Source organism: Anas platyrhynchos, chromosome 11 (assembly GCF_047663525.1).
Source record: "Anas platyrhynchos isolate ZD024472 breed Pekin duck chromosome 11, IASCAAS_PekinDuck_T2T, whole genome shotgun sequence".
Lineage (NCBI taxonomy): Eukaryota > Metazoa > Chordata > Aves > Anseriformes > Anatidae > Anas > Anas platyrhynchos.
In genome coordinates this window covers 12,211,577-12,234,548 of record NC_092597.1, presented here as the reverse complement: position 1 = coordinate 12,234,548, position 22,972 = coordinate 12,211,577, and the positions used below count along the sequence as shown (strand labels likewise).

The 22,972-nt window shown below is 47.4% G+C and overlaps 1 long non-coding RNA gene across 3 annotated transcripts in view; it reads right to left on the bottom strand.

The window, feature by feature from the left end:
• LOC119718092 (uncharacterized) overlaps window positions 1–22,972 on the bottom strand; it is a 30,429-nt gene that overhangs the window by 3,303 nt on the left and 4,154 nt on the right. For 2 of the 3 annotated variants that reach the window (XR_011812024.1, XR_005268725.2), the window contains exons 3-4: window positions 7,440–7,532; window positions 2,085–6,703 (exon numbers count right to left, since the gene is read on the bottom strand). The exons of the other annotated variant lie outside the window; for it this stretch is intronic. This is a non-coding gene — a long non-coding RNA (uncharacterized lncRNA). Of the gene's footprint in view, window positions 1–2,084; window positions 6,704–7,439; window positions 7,533–22,972 lie in introns of those variants that run through there. 3 annotated transcript variants of the gene reach the window in all.

Genomic DNA, 22,972 nt, shown 5'->3' with positions numbered 1-22,972 from the left:
AAGAACAGCTCGGCGGGAGTTCGCTACGGTGATATGAAAAGCAAACACCTGCAGAATGAGGGTATTATTTCACTTCATTACACCTATGCAATGCTACCAGATGCAAAATAGGAGCTTGAAATGCGGTGGCAGGCCTTGCCAGTAGAGCCCTTGATTTTCTGAGTGTAGGATACCCCAGCAGCCGAGGGGCTGCAAGAGGAGAGCTGCCAGCAGCACAGCAGAAAAAAAGAGCCCCCTTACAATTTAAGATGAGAAAAGGACAAGAGTTCAGGGGACAAAAGAGGTGGAGGAAGACTTTCTTAAAAGCAAGCAAGGCCTTTCACTCTGATTCTGCAGTGAGGCAGCAGCTTGAGAATGGAGAAAATCAATGAGTAAGAGTTGAAGGGCTGGAGCTGACTGAGAAAGGTACTTCACATACTCACTCCTTCAGAGGCAGTCCGGGGTGACTCAGCCTGTCTTGGAAAGGCTGCTTCATTTCCCCAGACTGTCTTGTTATTTGAGATCGAGTGTTGGGTAAGTGGTCTCAAGCAGCAGTAGTTCACATTTATACAGCATCTTCAGGACCAGTGTGCCCTAACTGTTTTTAGAAATGTTATATAGGCAGGGCCTCAACCACCACTAGGATCCAAAGGCAAGTGGGCTGCCTACAGCTACTTTTAAAAGAAAAGTTCACCTAGAATATTGTATTTTCTGAGCCTGTCAATTTCTAATAATGATTCTCCCCCCTACATTTATCATGGCCTAATTTCTGTCCCTGTAAATCCCAGCATCTGCGGGTTGTGGGCCCACTAACTAGAATGAGATCTGTAATCAAAAATGAGTCAAAGATTTTACTTATTTTTGTTTTCCTAGTCAGGTAACAACCTTGAAGGCAGCGGCAGGTTTTTTAGCAATAGCTCAAGATATCTCCTGGAGATTTAGTGTTTTCTAAAACGAGTGTAAGTGATTTCGCGTGAATCATTGAAGGTAGCTATAATTGCCAGAAGACTCACAACAGGTTTTGCAGAAAACGTTTCTCAGTTGCATCTGACAGTCCACCATGAGCAAGACAGCATGAGAACAAAACATCATAAGGTTACTGCAGAACAGCTTTGAAGAACAACATACCTGAAAAGGGTTATTGGCTGGAAATGCAGAAAGGAGCAAAGTAGCTTCTGTGAAACCACAAAGGCACACAACAGCGCTACTCAGAGTTGTTTGCATGGATCTCTTGAATGCAGCAACAAATTAAATAACCTTGTTTCTACGAGATTAACCCATAGCTAAAACACTGCATCTTCATAAGGCAAAAATCTTAGCTTATTGACAAAAACATATTACCTTCTTCTTCAGTACAGGAAATAAAGACATTCTGGAGAAGGACAATTTTATTTGCTGTCTCGGATGCTACAAACTTTGGAAACATCAAAATATTTCCAATAATCATTTGTAACTACAAAGCTGAAAAAGGAAACAACCCATTGTTGTCTTGATTACTTTGAAAGCAGCACTGAAAATTTTATTTGGAACACTGTCAAAAGTTAAAGATTTACTGTAATGAAATTATTTAAATATTGGCAAAGCATCCCCACTTGCAATTGGTAATGTCTATATGCATTTGTATGTGGAGTTTTGTTTCCCATGGCTAATGGAATACAAGAATATCTCATAGAGCAAGTATATTTCTGGATATACCGTCCTTTGATCAAGACGGCTGCATTCCAAAGTTGGAAATCTTTTTGCCTTATCTCTCAGCATTCCCACGGGGCATTTCCACAGACTACATTTGAAAAGGCTTCTTTTTTTGAAATACTCCTAGACTACTCGAAGAGACTTCAGTGTAGGGGAGGAGGATTGGATTGTTCGGCAGCAATTTTTAAGCTCTTTCAGGCAAACCAACACTGGGAGGCACTTTCAGAACTCCAAGCCACTTATGGTCCTTCCACAGTAAGCTTTTTTTTTGGGGGGGATGAAGTTTTAAAATTAAAATAATAGCAAAACACATTATTTGAAAAGTTACAAAAGAGTTGAAGACGAAATCATTTGGCTATAAATGCAACTTTAATCTAGGAACAGTGTTCAGGAAAAAAAAAAGGTGGGGGGGAATTGCATTCAGCAAAATGCATTAGCTCTCAAATATCTGGCTTCACATTACAATTAACTAAACTGCCTTAATCCAATTCAGCCACTGAGAAAACAACTCACCACAAAACTGTTGACTTCTCAGGAAGCCATGATCATTACTCAAAGGCTAAAATTTCTCAACAAGCTTCGTTGAACGGTACCCTGACAACAGCATATAATGAGAGACTTGATAATGTGCGTGTTGAATGCAGGCTTCAACAGCCTTATAGTCAAACCTGGCCAAACTTATTTAAATTTTAGGTCTTCATCCTCCTAACTCATGGAATACCTCACGTCCCTTCCTTCCTTTTACAGGCAAAAAAGGACTAATATTTTCCTTGAGAAACAAGCTGAGACACACTGCAGAAATATTGACTCTGTTAAGGCTGAGTTTCAAATTAAAGTCAATTTCAATTATACATGTAAAGAGTTTTATGAAATAATTTTACAAAACAAAGACACATTGAAATGCATTGAAACTGCTAATAAGTATTATATTTTAGATAAAAATTGACTCTTAAGAAAATTGAATTTTGTACTTGAGGGCAATGGAAATGTAGACTAGAAATGCTAAGGAAAACAATAGTTTAAAATGTCCTCTAAAACAATCAGCTAAGAAAGGTGGTTGCTCTAATTCTGTAAAAAATATAAAATAAAATTACTTCCACCTGTACCTAGTTTCCAGGAAATTACAATCAAAACTATTGTAAGGCATTCCTACAGCCAAACACAAAGACAGAAGACCTCTGCGTGGCACTGATCAACCAGCACAGGAGAAGCCATTTCCTCACCCTTGGGTATAGCAGGGGGCAGCCCAGGGAACTTCCTCACCTTACAAAAGGGAATTAGAGGAAGGATTACCATTTTTCTCCAGTCCTTCACCAATGATTCTAGCAGAAGGAAGCTCCGCAGGGCAGTTGCTTTTCTTGGTGGATGCTACCTCACAACCTTTTTTATTTTAAGTGTGTATTTTGTGACAACATTTTGAAGTGCTGGCTTTCGTGCAGTTCAAGGTTCTTAGTGGCTTCTGAAGATTGAGACCCATCCAACTAGGCACAGCAGCCACAGGACTGCACTCATCAGCCCCAAAACCAGAAAGGTTTTTGCTGTGTTTAGCTCAACCACCCTCCCTTACATTTCTCAAGCACTGACGTTCTCGTAGCATAGTCAGAAACAGTGAAAGCTTCAGTAAGAAGGCGAATAACTCCTGCCACCTTGTTGAGGGCTCTGTCCTTGAACTACGCTGAGATGTGCATTCCAGGTGAGCACGCATCTCGTGTGTGTGCAGCTGCTGCTTGCTACCCATACATTTGCTACAGCACCCAAAGCTCCTCAGGGATGTGCCAGGAGCAGTAGGGCACATGCAAATCCACTGCACGACCCAGAATTGCTCCCTGACATACACACACAGAGCATCCTCGCAAACCAGTGCCTCAGCCAGGAACCTGGGTTAGATGCTTGAATAAAACATGGAAGATCTGTATTCCAGTCATGATTTCACCGCAGACTCCCTGGGTGACCTTCGGCAGGTCATTTAAGCTCTCTGTAAAAATAAGACTGATAACACTTCCTCTATCTGCCTTGCCTATTTAGACCTTAAGCTCCTCAGGCAGAGATTGCCTCGTACACGCACCGAGTCCCTAACAGTTGGGGCCTCTAATAACTACTGTGATACAGGTAATTATCAACAGGGACAATGCAAACAGCATTGACAGGGACAGAGTTCCACTACCCAGCCCCAAAAACACCGCAGAAGGAAAGCGGCACAAAGCAGGAAGTTGTGGCTGAGCCAAACAGAGACATTATCAAATGCAAAAATATTTCTGAGCTCTGCAATCAAACTGGAAGGCAGGTTTAGGGCTGTAACGAAAGAAATCACATTATGACCTGCTTGCACAGCCCCATGCAGAATGCACAGAGGCTTTTCCTTTCTTTCTACGCTTGGGTGCTGTGATAGCAACTTATTTTTTCTCCTTTTCATAAATTAAACTTCAAGTGACCAGCAGTGTGCAAAGTCAAAATCTTGCAGGGGTTGGGGAGGGGGGCTGCTTTATCAGTGATGAAGCAGAGCACTAGGCAATGTGATTTGTCTGTTTGCCTGTTTTCATTATCTTTTTTATGTTAGCATTAAAGACTTATGAAGACCATATTAAAAAATGCTGCAGAATGACTATTTGAACAAGACCAAAATGCACCTCTGAGAACAGCAGGTAATAGCAAGGCTATGCTTTTGCCTGTGAGCTGAGAAAGATGTAACGCCAGTGATGAGGTCTGCTGAAAAATTCCTTCCTGTCTCTGCTTCTGTTTCTTCTTGCATCTTTTGGCCTTTGCTCAACAACAGCACAGAGAGAGCTAGGGGCTACGGTCACAGGAGCCCAAACAGCAGCACTCACCAGCTCTAAATGACCATGCAGTACGGCTGCTCCAACTCATTTCAGGCTGCTTCTCCAGGGAGGGCTGCCTGTGGGCTCACAAGCTGCTTACAGGGTACAATCCCCGTCCATCCTCAGGGGAGCTTGATAGAGATTAGGTGTGCTCTGTTTAAAAGGGAGGTGCAGGGGAAGCACTGCTGTATTTTTGTAGCCTGTCTTGTTGCATCCAAAACAGAGCCCAGAACCTTTGGGCTAGGTTTTGTTTTAGTGTTTTTTCTTTTTATTTATTTATTTTTTAGTTGATTATTTTGGTTCCTGCTTGTTGGTTTCTTTTGTCTCTTCTATTAGAGATTCAGTTTTTGTCTCCTGTTTTCTCCTGGAAAATTTTGTGGATGGGTGGAGAACTAATAGGCTTAGGATATCAGAGGAGCCAACAGATTGACAGAGTCTTACAAATCACAAACAGACCTTTTTATGTAAGATGAGGCAGTTACTTAAAGGGTACCAAAAGATGCATTTTACTAACCTAACAAATGTTCTGGCCAGCTTTTGCATAGCAGGAGGTGCAGACTGCTTGGGAAATTTGCTTCACAGCCCACCCAAAAATGCTGAGGCAAGTGCACAACCCATACACACACTTAGGTGCACACACAGAGAATGATTTTAAACAAAAAGCAAGCAGCTTTCCTGTGAATTCCTCTTCTGTTACAGGTTGCTAACAGGCACAGCCCAATCCCACCATTGCATTGCTGTGTAAGAGCAGCTGATAATCACCCTCTCGGGTATTAAAGCCAGAAGGGATAGGTGAGATCGCTTATGCTGCGTTCTCATTTTTACACACACACACGTATGTATCAGTTGCTTACACCACAACTCCTTTCTGCTGTCACTGCACTGCTGTGGGATGCAATTATCCACTTGTGCCCTTCAGCCCCTGCATCTCCTGATGGAGATGGGGGAAAAGCATTTAAGAACAGAAAAGCTCTGATTCTCTGAAGGCTCAAGAAGCCTATCGCCTCCATTTCCTGGGCAGCTATTCCCACATGTGTAGCATGCAGATGAGGGAAGACATTTGATTTTAAAACCAAAAACTGGATCAATTCCAAAGGAAAGTAAAAATGCCTTCACCCGAGAAGTGGCCCATTAGCCAACCGTGACAAGACATCTTCATCCTGTGTTTCTTCACTGCCTGCTTCATGAAGACACATCTACAGACCCTCTCCTGTCCAGGACCAAGGGTGGATGCCTGCATGCTGGACCCTTTCTGAGCTCCACCGAGGAGACAGTACCAGTTGCTGTGGAGACAGAGCCTTCCTGGGGTCTGTGATTAAGGGATGCGGTACCCTAAAAGCACTCAGGCACAAGTGCCTGTACAGAAAACTCGTTAAGTCAATAGTGAAATCAAAACTCGATATATCGTGGAAATCGGTGGGACCTGAAGTACAGGCCAAAAGATGAGAACTGTCCCCCCAGTGCTCTCCTGAGTCAGGGCTGGAATAAGCAGAGAGCAGAGGAAAGGGAATTATTTCAGCTTTGTTCCCTTCTGGATGCTCCATATGCTGCAGCCAGCTGTTGCGGTTTGTGCATACTCTCTACAGTGGGCACGTGTGACAGACTCTTACCTCCCTGCAGTGTGACTCAATCATACCAGGTCTCAAATGGTTTGCTCAAGCCTCTGATGCAGTTTGCATTTTCCCCATCCCCATCCCTGAATTTTCTCTTACCCAAGCCTCATGGCTTTAATGAGTCACATCCTGAGGACGGGAGGGTTAGGTGACTGTTCTCAGTCCATTCAGAGCTTCCTCCCTTACCCACTGTTCATCTACCAGCTTACAGCAATCTCAGCAACCAGAGGGAACATATTAGTTTTGGGGGTCAACGCCACAGCCAAGAATCTCTTAAAAAGATGTTTTCCTTTTAGAAAACTACAGTGAAGCCAAGAGAAAACTGGTGATGGAGTACAGCAAAGCCCACCAGGCGCTGCTCAAACATCCTACAAACATACAAGCCTTTCAGAGAGCACTGCACAGCACAGGGCCAAATCCTCCACTCTTAGGTCAGGAGGATCTCTGGCATACAAGAGAACACAGCCTGCAAGTCCCAGAATCAGACCCCTCATTTATGCTGCATGTCCTGCTAAGCAGAGGGGCACACTGCTAGGAAAAGTCTTTGGGTTTTAGCGTTGCCATTCTTCTCAAAAGTTGCTGCAGCGTTTCCCCATAGTAGATCTGAAATGTGATGACGAGAATTTGGCTGTTTGCCCACTGCTGTCGCTACCCATCACATCTCCCAAAGACCCACAGCCTTCTCTGAGCTTTTCTTTTCCTATTACTTTCATCCATCCAAACAGCAGAAATCCTTTCCCATCATTTTTTTTTCCAGCAGATTTCTCCTTCACTGGCTCAGAGTGGTTCCTCCCACTGTTCCCCCACATGTTGGCTCTCAGCTTTAATCAAACTCACTTCCATATCTCCCATCTGATTAACAAAGCGCTGCCTGGCCCTCGGCCACCCTCAGAGCTGGCACAAGCAGGTGCAGCTCTGACAAAGTGACATCAAGCTGTGTGCACCCCGGATTGGGCTCATCCCTCTGATGGAGGCCTCTTGCTCCCAACTCTTTCTGAAAGCTGTCTCATGGCTTGCACATGTGAGGAGAAACCAAGTCAGTTCTCGCTGAACATACTCCTAGAATCACTACACGTATAAGCTGCCTCATCCCATATTTCTCCTACCTCTTTGAACATAAACGCAGTCTTTTCAGCTTGGATGTTAGTGCTGTAGGGAGTGATGAGCCTGCTGAGCGCTCCTCTGGTATCAGCAGAACCTTTATTTACATTTCTTTCCAGCAAAATAGAGCAAACTATCCTCAGTACCTGGTGAAGGGAGCCTGTCAAACACACAGTTGCATGCAACTGTGACCCTACATGAATGAGAAAAAGAAACCAGTTCTCTTTCCTAGCCTTACCGTTTCCCAGGCAATTTGCAGAGATGCCCATGTGCAGATCCATCCTCAACAAACTCCCAGCGTCCTGGAGCACAGGCAGATGCAAACCAGAGCCTTGTAAAAAGAAATGTTTGTGACAAGAGTCGTGAAGACATTTCAAAGCTACAGGCAACATTGTGCTGACTCACACTTCCACCAAAACCCACTTTTCAGAGGCATCAGTAATATCTGCCCAGGGACCTCCAGCTCCTCGATTTACTAGGCTTATCGTACGAATGAAGCCAACAGGCAGCCGTGTGTTTTAGACACCAACAAGATGTGAGTGGTGGAACTCCTTGCTGCAGGGTGCTGGATGCTATCAGTTCTCATAAGCTGAAGAAGGCAAGGAAGGAAACTCCATCTAGAGCTGAGAAATACAACGAAATTCTGTCTGGTTAAAGAAGTAAAAAATCTCTGGAGGCAGAGAGAACACATGAAGGAGGTGCCACAACATGCTCACCCTGCCTCTAACATTCTTCCTCAGGGATTCACCATTTGCCACTGCAGGAGAAAGAAATCCTGACCCGATGGGCAGTGGATCTCACATAGCATGGTTGCTCTTCTACAGCTAAGGCAAACGAAGCATAAATTCACCCGCATCTCTACACTACCTGCACAACCCTCCCAGGTCTTTCCGCTGTGCCTGCCAGCCATCACACTGCACAAAGAGCCACGGGCTCACAAATTGTTCAATTTGCCTCCTCGTACGTTTCAAAAAGGGTTCCCATCTAGGCTTGGAGTTCTACATTTACCTCCATTACCTTAAACACCCAAGAGAACAGGAGAACAGTCATCCCAAGCTCGTTTTACAACCAGAAGGAGAAGGCATGGCCAGAAGGTGGGTGACCTACGGCAGGCTGAGTTCTTGCTCTCCCCCAGTGTGCTGACTGCGTGCCGCCCAGCTGCGACCCCATCACTGCTGCACACAACTGTGCTCAAGGTTTATTTGCATTCCTTAGCTTGGATGGGATCAACCCAAACTTCAGTGACGTACACAGGCAGAGAACAAAATCACACCTCCAGAGTCTAAATCTTGCACGCAAAATGTATGGAGGGATTACAGGACAGCACCTCTGGGAGCACTATGGGAATGACTGTTCCATCACTTCCCTGTGCCCTCTGTCACTGTGGATGCATCACTTCAGCACAAAAATTCCTGTATTCAACCAAAAGAAAGGAATAGAGTCCCACTGCAATGCCAGAAAGATGTGCAGAAGGAGGCCTCCCAAGCCCTGCACCAGCAGCTGTCAGGCTCTGCCAAGAAGCCCTTTTTGAGGGAGTCTCTGGGAAAATACAGGGTATGACAGAGCACAGGGTGTACCTATGGGCAACACATACTGACTGGTTACGGAAGACAATGCACACCCGCTCCTTCCCTGCACCCGGAGCCACACACCATCCCCTTCAGGTGCGACTCAGCCTCACGCAGGGAGAGTGAAGGGAGGTGCTGAAGGCTGGAGCTTCTCCTTTTGTCCTTGACAGCTCTGAAACACCAAACATACCACAGCATCTGGCCAAGCAGCCTGGCTTGGGCTGTCGCTCCCTTGCCAGGGAAACTGACTGACAGATTTGATCAGGCACACGGAGGATGGGCTAGGACATCCTGAAGCCCCATCTCCAGCCGCCTGCTGCTTGCAGCATTAATCTCCAGTGACAGAGAGCCCCCACCACGCACAAACCAGCTGTGCGACACTGCAAGTAGGACAACACGTCACCAAGGGAAACAGGAGGGGCTTGTAAGTTGCCTTGGTGTTTTGCTAAGGCAATACACCCCAAAACCCTGCCACCAACGGGGAAGGCAGCTGGGATGGGGGATACAAAGTGGGAAGTAGAATAGAGAAGCCCCAGGATTGGGAAGGGAGAGCTGAAGTCTCCCTCAAGGTGGCCTGTGTGGAGCACACCACAAAGCTTTCTATCAGGAAGAGATCTCTAAAGCACCCTCCTGACACGGGGAGATCTCTAAGCTCTAAGATGAATGCCAAGGAGTAGCGACACTATTAAGCCTTGATCTCAAGGGGTCATCTCCTGCATCGTGCACGCAGCGATCCACCAGCCCTGCTGCTTCCTTGCTGACTGCAGGAGCTGCCTCTGCTTCTCCCTCATCTTCCATGTTCCTGCGTGCCCTCTGCCTGATCTCCACTTCACATACTCCGTCTCCAGCCTCTGTCTTCCCAGGCGGCGCATATACCCTCTGCTCCTGCTACAAAGCTATGAATCATGATAGAATAATAAGCTCGTTTATGAGCTGCACACAAGCCCAAAGGACCAAAGAGCAGAATAAATCGCTACAAAGCCCTCTAAGCCGATTTATTCATTCAACAGGTTTCTGCTTTGACTCCAGCCTCCTCTAACTGATGTCCAAACAATGCGGTAGTACAGCAGGACAAACAGCAACCTGCTTTCAAGAGGTTCATTACTTTTGTCTTTTCAAGATCAAGAGATGAACTGACTTGTAAAGGATTCGAGTCCCGGCGCAGCAGCTGAACGCCTCGCTGCTCTGCCTGATCCCCAGGCTCGCAGGAAGGCCGGCGGCAGCGCACAGTATGTAAATGCACTGCTAGCACAGGGACTGCCAGCACAGGGACTGCCAGCACAGACCTACAGCACAGCTCCGCTGTCTCACCTCCGGGGCCCTCTTGTCCTCAGGGTGGTAGACAAGGGTTTCATAATGGGCCTCTCTTGAGGCAGGAAGACTTGCAGAGCTGAACACAGCAGGTTGCTGGCTGGTACAGTCCATGCCCACAGAGGGCTTTGCCCTTCTTTCACCCAGCAGACCACACCACCACGCAGGTACCTGTTCCTTCCTGCACAAATGCATCCATGCGGTAGCTCAGGACCACTCCTCTTATCTCACCAACAGGACCCTGAGGCAAGGCAGGTTGCAAACACTTACCAACGTTTGCTTTTCGAGGCAGGAGCAGAGCTGGGAGGGAAATCTGCACATTCCTTTCTCTGTCCCTCGCCATCCTACCTCCATTTGGCCTTTCCCCTGACCCTTCTGGCCAAAAGCTCATCCACTTGTTCTTTGCCAGGCCTGTTACCGAGGTTTACCCACTCCCAGGCTCTCTCACTCCAGCCTCACCAAGGTGTTAGTAAGAAAGATTTATTTCTGTAGCTTTTCCAAATTCATCACAGCGCAGGCACAGAGAATTAGGAAAACACAGAATCTTGCATGATTTCCCATTAGAGCAGGTGTCCCCCCCCCAGAAATCCAGGCAAGTAACCAAGCCTAGGAGTGCCCCCACCCCCCCAACCACCCCAAAAGAAAGTGTGATATAGCCTAATGCATGCAACATAGCAACTGGAGAGCCTGCATCTGCCGCTATACCTGCCCCATGTTATCTGACGAGCTTGGGTCACAAGGGTCTCTCATCTATAAGAAACAGGCAGTAATTGCTCTTAAACATTCATCTGTTATTCACATTACAGCACACCCACAGGGGTCCTATCTGAGGCCCCCAGGGAGAGGCAGAATATTTAGGAGAACTAAAAAAAAAGTACAATAATTCAGTATCTCAGCCCAGTGGAACATACATTCTGGGACACAGGATAGGGACAGGGTCCCACGGCAGAGTACACTGCCTCTCCCAAAGCCCCAGGGGACTGGCAGGTGTTAGACAAATGCAGAGCAATCTCTTAGAGATGCTTTGGGTAGGAACTATAAAGAACTATAAAGGAGAAGGAAGCAGGGCACAGCTGAAAATAAAAGGCACAAGAAAAAAGCATCTGTTAGCAGGCATCCTATTTAGTGACTCTGTAAATTGAAGGTAATATCAAGGAGGCATTAAGGGATCTCTCACAGGCCTTTGCTCTTATTGTTTCACAGGGGTATCATAGCAAAAAGGAAGTCTTAAGAATGGGTAGGTGGAGTCCCTTGATTCATTAGTCCCTGTAATATCCTAAAAGCACCGCAGCAAGACAGAAAACACTGAGTCAAACTGCAAGCAGTCTCTCTCTGACCCAGGGTGGGGTTTACCCTTTGGGAGGCTGTTGGCTACTTCCACTGATGCCCTCTCTGCCAAAGCCACGTTTTCCAAAATCTCTGCAGAACAGTTGGCTTTCCAACTGTGGAGCCTTCATGCTGAGAGTATCCCTAATTTATCTCCGTGGGGATGAAAGGAGCCGGGAGGAAGGCATTCAGTTCTTGCTCAAATTAATCCCTCTTTGCTTTCAGAACAGCCCAGGAATCTCTCAGCTGGCATTTTCGTTCATGACTAAATGCTGGTGGAGGGTGTAATACATGGCTTAAAGGAACAGCTCACTGTGAGCACGCACACTGCCAGGCTCACACCGCCTTTGCTTTGCAACAGGACTCAGAGACAGTGGGCTTTGAAGGGCTTTTACAAACACCTTTCCTCTACATAATTAAAAGCTGGTTATTTTTGCAACACAAGATGGAATCATGTTTAACAGCCCGATGACAGCAAGGAGCTACAGCAGGGGAGGCACACTCTGCAACTACAGGATAAACGGCCTCCAAAAACTACGGGGGAGCAGCAGAAATTGCAAAGAAAGGAGACACTGCAAGTAAATGGAGGAGCTATTCTCATCCCGTAGGGGTGTGAATTTCTGCAAAGTGCTCGCTTCAAGATCAGGGTTGAGGTCCATTTAGCAGAACAGTGGGGGAGAATGCAGGAACCAAATTAGTAAGGACAAGGAATTCTTCTCCGTGTCCTCGGTGCGGGCTTGACTCAGCACCCATTGCAGGCATTGGAAATCTTTCAAGTGACTGTAGTGACCCCTAAAGATTGCCAGCCAGGCCCAGATTAAGAGCCTTTAGCAGGAGCCACCCAGGACGAGACAAAGTCTGAGCTCTCCCAAGGTATCCCACGTGAACTGAAACCTCATCAGCTCCATGGGGAACAGACCACAGTCTTCTGCTAGAGGGTAGGTGAAGCTGCCAGAGAAGACAAATAAAAGTTTGAGGCACGCCATGAGAGCACCCTTGAAAAGCTGAGGACCAAGAGCAGCTCGCTCTGCATTTAGTCCAGGGGAGCAGAGGCAGGTATTTGGCCCCATAGAGTGGGGACACTCAGCACAGACCAGCACCACCAGACTGTTGAGACAACAGCACTGCACTGACATCCTGAGGGTCTGGTGGGAGCACCAACAGCTCCTCCTGCCAACTGGCAGGGGCTGCAGACAAAGCCCTGGGAGAACACCGAGCATTTCACACCGAGGACATGAACTTGGAGCATATCTGCATGATGGATCACGGGCCATGAGCTCACGTCTGCTCCGTGCTGCAGTCCAGCCAGGCATGTGTGTGCTCACCACCCTGCTATTTGGATTTGACAGTGCCTGCGCAGCTCAGAAACCATGCAGAGCCCACTGTGCTGCCTGCAGAGCCACCCCAGCAGCACCACTACCTACACGTGAAGCGGCCAATTTAAATTCATCCCTTGCTTGTCTTCAGGAATTGCAGCCTCAGAGCGATCGCACCACACTTACAGAAAGTCTCCTTTCTCATAGAATAAAATAGCTGCTCTGGCAGTGATTTCAAAGGCATGCAGGCAGTTTGGTGCTTTCAGGAATCCTTTGTATTAAGAATCGTGAACCTACATCATCCTGAGTGCTTTGGGACACTTTTCCTAAGGGTTTGCAAAATGCTTTTGAACAAGGGACTCAGCCTCTTGAAGGCATTTTGCTACCCTCGCGGTGCTGCCATGGCTTGTATGGGCAGGTGGCCTCAAACTGGCCCCCAACAGCAGTAACAGACACTGATCCAACGTCTCACCCCACTCAGTATAGGCTTTTTTCCTCTTTTTCACAGGCAAAATAACCACTTCAATTTAGTTTCACATCAATACGTTGCCCAGGATAATAGGATAGATGAAAAGAAGAAGGGCTGACGAGCAGGAAAACATAATAAAAAGGTGCTTGACTGTGCGAGTCGGTACTGGCCTCTGTGTCAGCGGCACAATTAGTCCTCCTCTTGCAGGCCGCATGGCTTGGTGTTGCATTTGACAGACAAATCAATCCTCCCCTTCTTCTAAGCACTGTCTAATGAATAAATCAGCAAGGTCAGTGGTGCTGCTGCTTCGCCCTTTCCCTGGCAGCCAGCTGGAGCTGGACCCGCCGCCTGGCTCCATCTGCCTTGCTTCCTACAGGATCCAAGCATCCTGGGGAGCAAGACTGAGCGGTTAAAACACACGACTGGGCAGCAGAAGTCTGGTTTTACTCCTGACTCTAATGTGTCATCTCAGGCAAGTTGTATCAGCCCTTCAGAACAAACTGTGCATTCCCTCAACACATCCTGTCTGCTTAGCCAGCTGTGGAAGGAGGTGGTGGGGAGAAGGAATAGACAACACACCACCAGCCAACACCAAAGAATATTGCCAGTGGGAAGTTCCACCAAAGGACCTGAGGTCACTGCTGGCTTTGCTTTGGTCTACTTCACCACTGCCATCTGCAACAAAAGTGGAAAAAAACTGCCAGATCCAACCAGGAGTCCTCCAAGAATTCCAAACAAAGCAGTTATCAATGTCATTGCTGTCTGACTGCAGAAAAGCACGATTAGGCCCTCACCACCTCGGCTGAACTGGAAGCTGCAGCAAGGAGACACCTGGGGCTGCAGCATCACTGCCACCATGGCACCGCAGGAGGCAGCAGAAACAAGACCCTGTACCATGACAGCTGGATGCCCGGGCAGATGGAGGATGCCCAGCTCTGGGGGTGGATGAGGCAGAAGGGATTATCACATGCAGGAGCAGACTGGGAGCTCCCACCATCGGCCACCCCACACCAGCTGAGGGGGAAGGAGCGCTTGCTGCAGCCAGCCCTGTCCCTGTCGGTCACCTCCAGCTTTGCTGGAGAGCCCCGGATTATTGTGCTGCTGTGCTATAAACAAATTGTTATAATGATCCGGTCTTGTGCATGCAAAAGGGCCCTGAGCTAATTAATGCAATAATAACAACAGCAGCAGCAGCAATTTACTCAGCACCAAGTACGTATTAAGTGTTTTCAAAACACCCAGGAAGACAGACTGAGTGCTTTGGGCCGGCAGTCTTAAGTGGAGAGGAGAGGGAGATGGGAAAACAAGCACACGGGGATCGGGTGAGAACAGTGGCACGTCAGAGACCTGCCAGAAGTGGCTTCTTGCAGGCCTGCTGTAAACCTGCCACCCTGCCATGCAGAAAGTTGGGCTCTCCTTCCTTTTTCTCCTCTCTCTAGTCCCCAGGTGATGTAAATGCCGTCCCCCGCTTATTGCCAGGAGTCTTTAGCTTTGGAGTGATTCTGACTGGACTAACCCACAAATGCTTTACTCGAGTGTATTGGGTCTGGCTGGAATGTTAACTTTCCCAGCAGCAGCCCATACAGTGCCGTACTCTGCAGTTGTAGCTGGAACAGCAGTGTTATCACACCAGTGTTGTGTCTGCTGCTGAGCAGCAGTGGCACAGTATTAGGCCTTTCTCTAACCCTCTTAGGGGGTGGGCAAAAGGTGAGGAGAGAAACATCACTAGGGCAGCTGGCCTAAACCAACCAAAGGGATATTCCATACCATGTGATGTCACACTCAGCAATAAAAGGTGGAAACAGGAAGAAGAGGGGAGGGGTGGGCTCTCGTTTGGAAGACGTCGGTCCTCCTCTCGAACACCGGCTGCGTGCGTTGAGGCTTTGCTTCAAGGACGTGGTCAATCATCGCTCATTTGTGGGAAGTAGAGAGTAATTTCTTTCCTCTGCACTTCCATATAGCCTTCATTTATTTTGTTTGTTTGTTTTCTTCCCTTCTTTTTATTTTCCTTTTTTCCCCTCCCTTTCCCCTTTCCCTTTTTATTTTCCCCTTAGTTAAATTGTTAGTTCATGGTAGTCTTTATTTAATTATTATAATTATTTCCCTTTAATTAAACTATCCTTATCTCAACCCGTGAGTTGTTCTTTGCTTTACTTCTCCCCCTCCTCATCTAAAGGAGGGGGAGTGAGAGAGCGGTTGTGGGGTTTAGCTGCCCAGTACGGTAAAACCACCACATCGAGGTAATCCATGGAAGATTTGCTCCAAAGGTCTCACGTCCCCTCCACCACTGCCCTGACCAGGGACTTGCCCAGCTCTGGTTTAAGAGCTTCACTCCTGCTTGTCTCCACAGTGCTGAGCTCCCCTGAAATCCCAGGGCAGTGAATAATGCATGACCTAAACACTATTTGTAAGCCCACAGAAAGCGCTTCCCTCAGCCCAAGCCAAAGCCTGGCACAAGGAGCAAACAATTTCTGCGGCGACCACAGAAAAAAATGGGAAAAGAGGCAAAGCAACACAGAGACGTGTGCTGAATGGGAAAGTGATGACACACTGCTCACCAGGCCTAAACCAACAACCAACTCAGCTGAGGAGAGTCTATCCCCTCCTGACCCCAAGGACAGAGCTCCCTGATATGATGGCAAGAACCTCGTGAGCCCTGGGCAGCGGTCACACACAGGAGAACCACGACTGAGCTGAAAAGTGGCCCTGTACCAACCCACACCGTGCCTGCCTCTACCCGACAATCAGCTCAGGAGGACCACCACCATGCCTTCCTTGCAGTACAGCACACCCAAAACACTGCTGCCCGAGCCTATAAGCTATAAGGACAGTGATAGCCACAAGACCAAGGAAAGGCCCCGCCATCAACGCTGGGGAAGAGAGAATCCCCATACAATAATGAAAGATGACTAAGTGCTGGGCCATAGGTACAGATATTAATTACAAATACAGCTTTCTGCCATGCAGGCTGTGACAGGCATCCTAGTAATTGTATGAACAACAAGTTCAGCTGCCTCTTTCTATCAGATTGATGGAAGAAGAAGCAGGCAGTCCTCTGGGCTAGTATGAATCACCAAAACGCAGCCACCTCCAGGGTGGGATGCAACTGTGCAGTGACAGCACCTAATCTGTTCAGGCAGGAATGAGGATGGCTATATTCAGCCTAAACAGAAAAGAGAAGTAAAACAAGACAGGGAGAGCCAAAATTCCTCCCTGCCCTAAGTTCCCTAAAATCAGAGGGGAAGAACCAGATTCAGATCTCATTATCAGCCAGGCAACTGGCCCTGATGCACAGTGATCCTCGTGAGTGACCCCAAGGGCTAAAGAGACCTCAGAGCTCACATCCCATCCTGAAACCACCCTCACTGCTGACTATTTGCACTCTCCTCACTGGCATAAGCATGGCAGGGGTTGGGAATATTGTAAGGACAGAGCAAGGCACAGGGAAGATGAATAGCCTGTTGGACTTGGCACAAGGCACAGCTCCTCACACCGCAACCTGTAGCACATCCTCAGTCACATCTCCCTCCCACAGCACAGAAAATAGAGTTGCTGATGGAGGAGAGATGTCTGGCTTGGCCTCCCTTCACTGCCTTCTTCCTTACATGCAGGGTGGAGGAGTTAAGCACACACAGACTTCAGTAGGCTGAGACGCACAAAAGCTGCTGCCTTTTACTGTTGGGCTGTTTGAGCACACACCACCCCTCCCCTTCGGTCTCTCCCTCACTGTCTTTTGTAGACGTCTGTGTATACAGGTACTCAGTAGATGGTTAGGTTGCAAATCTAGTTCTAAGACAGAAAAAAAAATAATCAGCTTTCTAAAAAAAACATCTGTTGTCAGCAAGTATGGGGACCCGGGGTTTTGCAGACAGCAAGGTTATTAAATGCTGCTGTCAGAACAGTTTTTTTTGACCGCATCAGCTTTTGTAGATATAAGTGAAATGGAGTTTAGCACTGCTTGGGATTGCCACCAACACTGTGCTGCTTGGGAATAAAGGCAATGGCCACAGCCCTCCAGGACACTCTTGCCTGCTGATGGGCAAACCACATGGCATGTGCTCACCAAGCCAGCAGGACATCGAGGCAGCAAAAGAGGATTGTTGTAAGACAGCAGCACGAGGCACTGGCCTAAGCCAGGTGAGAGAATCAGGTCCTGGGTATGGAGGTGCCAAAAATTTCAGTCTCTGTAGAAAGGCAGCTGAGCTGAGCCCAAATGTGGGGAGGGCAATAGAGAAAAAGGACTAAACAAACAAGCACCATGGACTGCCCTTCTTTGTGGTTCACGCTGGTGACCGCTAGATAGTTCCCTGGCCAGGCAGGGCATATTCAGCAAAATTCCTATCTTTCTGCTTTTATGAGGTTAAAACTTCCAACACCGCTTGAGGGAATATCCAGTTCCTCTTTAAATTAATGTGAATCAAGCATTGAAACCCCTATGGTAACTTGGCAAATCTCTGCTTTAATATGGAGACTCGATGTAATTAATATCAGATTGCAGAGCTCTGGGATGTACTGCAAGGAGGTCACTGGAATGTCTCTGACATTTTCCTGAAGGCCTTTAGGCTGAATAATAAGAAAATTGCATGGAACAAGCATAACAGCTCCACTGCTTCAGCAGGACCCTGCCTCCCTCCGTAACAGCTACAGGAGGAGGGTTCAGCCCATAATCCTCATGTCCCTGGAGCCCAGGGACTAATCCTGAACAGGATTAGCAGACCCACTGCCAGAAGACTGACAGTCATCCTGCAGGAATCTGCACCTTACTAAGAACCCTCTCAAGGTGGGTAAATCAAAAAGTTGAAGACTCAGGAGGAAGGGAGCCTCAGTGCATCCTCCTGCAGCATCAACCCCATAATTAGCACAGGCTTTTAGCTCTCTTTCCAGTGTTTTCTGGATAGGCAGTGTGACCTACACACCCATGGGGCCATGTAAAGCAAGATTTGGCTATTGCAAAGCTGCACCTTCAAAAGCTGAGCTGTTCTGTAAGATTCAGCTTACTGTTTTTTCCTTGTTAGCATCCAAGCACGCCCAGCTCCTCATGCTCTCCCAAGCAAACGCCCACACAAAAGGTCCAGCACAAACACAGACCTAAGTGACAGCCCTTCTGAGCTCTCCAAGGACAGTGCTGCAACATCAAGCCCGGAATTCACAACTGCCTTATGTTTCTCCAGATGCCCAAAAGCAAAGGGGCCAGCTCCTCCTTCGGGGACAGTAGCGATATGAAGGAAAAGCCAAGGGTGACCCCCAATAGATTAAGGGCTGTGGGGATTAACTGTGGCAGGACACGTTGGGTTCCCTCCAGAGCAGCCCCGCAGGCTGCCTGTGGCACATGCTGGCACCCAGGGGTGTTTCTGTGACCCCAGGTGCTCCTTCTGCTGGAGAAAACAGCTCTTGGCATGGAGCTGAGGGTGGCACAGAGCACGTACCAGCAGCACTACCAGGGCACAGGCACTCCAAGGATGCAGTGCTCGAGAGCGTCATCCTCAGCAGCACCACGGCCTTTTTGCTGAGCCCACCCTCACTGCCTTCCCCTAATCCCACGTCCAACACTACCAGAACGCAGCGACCAAAGCCCTTCCTACAGCAGCCTCCCAGGAAGACCAAGGTTCCCCCACCCCAAATCGCACACCAAGAAGGGCAGTAAGTCTTCAGCCACCCAGAGCAAGCCCAGTGGGACAGGGAAGCCGGGACATGAGGCACATGCCTTTGCTATGTGAATGCTGAGCAAGGTGCCTTCACGTGTCTTGTGTAACCGTGGGTTGCAGTCGCCTTAGCCAACAGTTGCCTTAATTGGACAAAAAATGGGCTGGTGAGAGGTGGGCAGCAAAACAATGAGGAGCATATAAGGAGAGACCAGGAAATAGATATTTCTAGCTTCTACATAAGTCTGACAGGGAATATTCGTCTTAAGTAAATGTTGCCACCAAGCCAGTTGGAAATGTGCCCAGCCAATTTTCCTGTCACCTTGCCAGTAGCTGGGGAGACAGCTGAATATGCCAAGAGTACTTTCTAATGTCCAAGAACAGGATTTGCTGCCCATGCCCAGACACTTTGTACATACCCAACTGCACTGACCTATCTTGGGTTCACTCATCTCACACTGCTCTAACAGCCCAAGATAGGCCCCAGCCTAAGTAGAGTGAAGAAGGCTGTGCAATGAAAGCATGCACACAGCCTGGACTCCTTCTGACCCAGGATTTAGCGTGAGATGTCCCCATCATCTACACAGACAGCTCTACACCCAAGTCCGGACATATTTTTATCACGGGTGTGAGTAAAGCTTAGATGCTATCCACTGCTTCCTCTCAGCAGTCCAAATTGCTCCCATCCTGGTAGCCTTCCAAAGGCTTTTCATAGTTTGTCCTGAGAGAAACACAAATTGTCCTACAATTGGCCACAAAAAGCTCTCACATCTCAGCACAAAGAGCCATGCAAAAAGCCTTGAGCACAATCAGGCAGGAGAAACCAGTGAGGATTCAGCAATGCAGGTGGAACTTGGAGGGCACAAGCTGTTACCACTGACAGCTTGGCCCAGCCTAGCTGCCTCCCAGGCCAACTACAACAGAAAAGCACCATCCTGTGTGTCTCCTGAGAGGAATTTTTAACCTCTGCCAGGTTAATCTTGCTAATCGTGTGTTAAACATTGTGAAAAACATTGCTTTAGGCCAAGTGAATGGGGCCACCAGCTTACCTAGGAAGAAACTAATTTTAGCTGGTTAGAAAAAGTCCGCTGTGTGGGGAGCAGGGAGATGTTTACAAGACACTCCACTCGGGCTTCCTTCTAGTATAGTGGAAGTGAACAGTATAAGCCAGCCTTCAGAAGAGCAAACTAAGGCAGCCTTAACATCTCTAAAAATCCAAGCCAGTTTTCCTTGTGTGCTCTTCACCTTACGCAGTCCTGAACATGATCCTGTCTTGCCAGTGTGACAAGGCACTGTCACTGTGCTCTGCTCCCCAAGCATGCTCAGCCCGCTGATAACAAGTGTTAATAAGAAAACAGCAGCTTGCTGGCTGGCGTTTGTATTGTTGGACTCTAGCCTGGAAGTAAAGGAATATAGAAAAGCACTTGTAAAAATATAAAGACAATGTGCTCACATCACGCTTCCATTGACTTTGAACAGTGTTATGCCTGGAGTGAAATGGCTCTGTCGGGCTTAAGCTTGTCCTCAGAAATGTGTTCTGGGTTCTCAGCAATGCCATGGGAACTACATGGGTATCTCCAAGGGAAGAATTTGGCCAACTATATTTAACTATTTAAAATTGCAGGGTTATTTGCAGAATACGGGCCAGAATCCCATAAAAGCAAAACAATCAGAAAGAAAAGATATTCCAGAATGACTGCGAAATAGCAAACTGCACCCTCTTCTCTCATCAAAGCACACCAATTTACAAAGTGATCAGCATGGGTACTGATTCAGAGAAGGAAGAGGCAATATTTACCTAAGCACCTGTGCTTATGGTGTGTTAGACCTACCCAACAGCCTGCAACCCTAGCAATCAGATACTATGGGAAAGAATTCACTATCATTCCAGCCTTAAAAGAGTCATGAAGCAGTACATAGCATCAGCAAAAACGTGCATTTTGGCAGCATGGGAATAAGTCATTTTGTATTAGAGCCAGAGCTTTCTGTTTTGGGTCACATTGACTCAAATGAGCTGTTAAAAAAAAAAAAAAATCCCTCATTCTCATGTGTTCTCCTCTCTTGTTGCTGCACTCTTTAAAAGTCCTGTATCTGGGACCACAGAAGGAATTTCTCTCCCAGCTTTCTCATAAGGAGTAAGTAGTAAGCACAGATCTCAAAGAAATCATAAGAACCCCACACTCCTCTTTCCATCCTCCTGGGATTCTCCTTCCAGTCCCCACCTACTGAAATTAGCATGGGTGTTGTGAACAGCTGAGGAGGAAAAGCAGTCACGTGTGTTCATCCTGGAAAGTCCCCCAGCTTTTCACGTCTGACATCTCTTCAGTCCAATCCATTCTCCTAACCAAATCCCCCTCTTCCCACATCCCAACCCTAAAACCAGTTGTTCAGCAGCTGACTCCAGGCAAGAAAGAGTAGCAGATGTAAGCAATGCCGCTAAGACTCTCAGCAGAGGGGTCTGCAACATCAGGAATCACTTTAAAAGACCCGAACCATCTCCCAGATCAGATATTGATGTGTCCAGAACACGGTTGTCTAGGCTGCATTTAATAATATTTTCAAGGAAAACATTGTTCCTATCATATGTGCTTGTCAGCTCCTGCACACTGCATCCACTACAAACACAAGGAGGTATATTCAGCTTGAACTATTATTAACCCAGCTCGCTTCTACGAGAGATCCTAGTTGTTGAGAAATTCTTCTGTGGTGAATGGCATCTCCTCACCACTGAGCAAGTCAGTCTAAACCCCAAAGAGTATTCATCCCAAGACAAGTCCTTAAAAAATGGAGAGTGACGAATAAAGAGTAGGACATTTTATGTGTCACTGGGAGACGTTTGTAGGCTGATACCGAAACCACACCCAGCCAATCCACTACCAGCACATTCAGAAGCATACCTATGGTGGTAGGAAACAAAGCCCAGAAGATACCAAAAACAGCTTTAAAAATTTCTCCTGTTTTTTCCTTCTGTCAGCTTTTGGTGCAGAAAGGATTCCAACCTGATGGGCGAGAAGCACCTCTTCCTGCTCTTTTCATGCACGACCTTAGAGTCACCTTCCAAATTCAGTCCTACCTCCATTTGGTCCCCATTTTAGAAACCGTATATTTTAGGCCACCTATAGACATCTTACAAGACAGTGACCTAATTTGCCACTCTCCTGTCACAGAGCTGGCTCCATGCCACACAGCCACTCACCAGCTTCAGGGCACAACCAGCTTGCTTGCAGCTTGCACTCCTTGGTACATCTGGGCAGAGACCAGTACGCAGAGCATGCAGCACTTTGAGGCCCCCAGATAAGGTCCTAGGCTTCATCCCCCAACTCTTAGCACACACACAAGCCCTTTCAGGGGAAGAATAGGCTTTCCATGCTTGCCAACCCTTAGCTGAAATGACAATGCCGCAGCAGCATGCGGGCCAGAGATAGCAGCAGGGAGCTGGTACCATAACAATATCAACACCTAGCAATTTGGGTACCATTTGGTACAGGTACGTCTGGAATCACAGCACTGCTCTGGCAGCAGCGTAGCGCCCGTTGCTTCCAGGCACAATTTGTAGCAGTAATGCAATTCACATTTCTGATAAACTTACTGCACACGGAGCTGCCAGCGCCCTCAGCAGGTACAGCCAGGAGACCCTCATTCCCAGTCCATCACAAAACATTTTTGAAAGACTGCCTCCCAAGCTAATGTTTTCCCAGAGCCATAGAGTGTTTTGAATTGTTTCAGAAAAATCACTTCAGCTGCTTGTGAGTTATAGATGAAAAACACTTTTTTTTTTTTGGGGGGGGGGGGAGGGGGGGGGGGAGAGGGGAGGGAAACAAAACAAGAAACCTTCTAGCCAGAAAGCACGGCTGGTGCTTGAAACTTGGCACAAGGACTCTCAACGAGGAGTCTGTGCTTTCCTAAACTGGAAGACATTTGGCTTTGATTTAACAAAGTTATGAGTGTATGGAAACCACATACTTAGCATGCACTGGAGCAGAAGCCTTCGTGCAGACTTAACTCTGCATTAGCATATTCTTTTCCATTTAATTAAGTGTTGCAAATTGTTTTTCTGTTAATTATTTCAGTTATGGACATTATTATTTTCCATTTTGGAAAGCAGAGTCTATTTCAAGGGGGTTAATAATCCTGTTAAC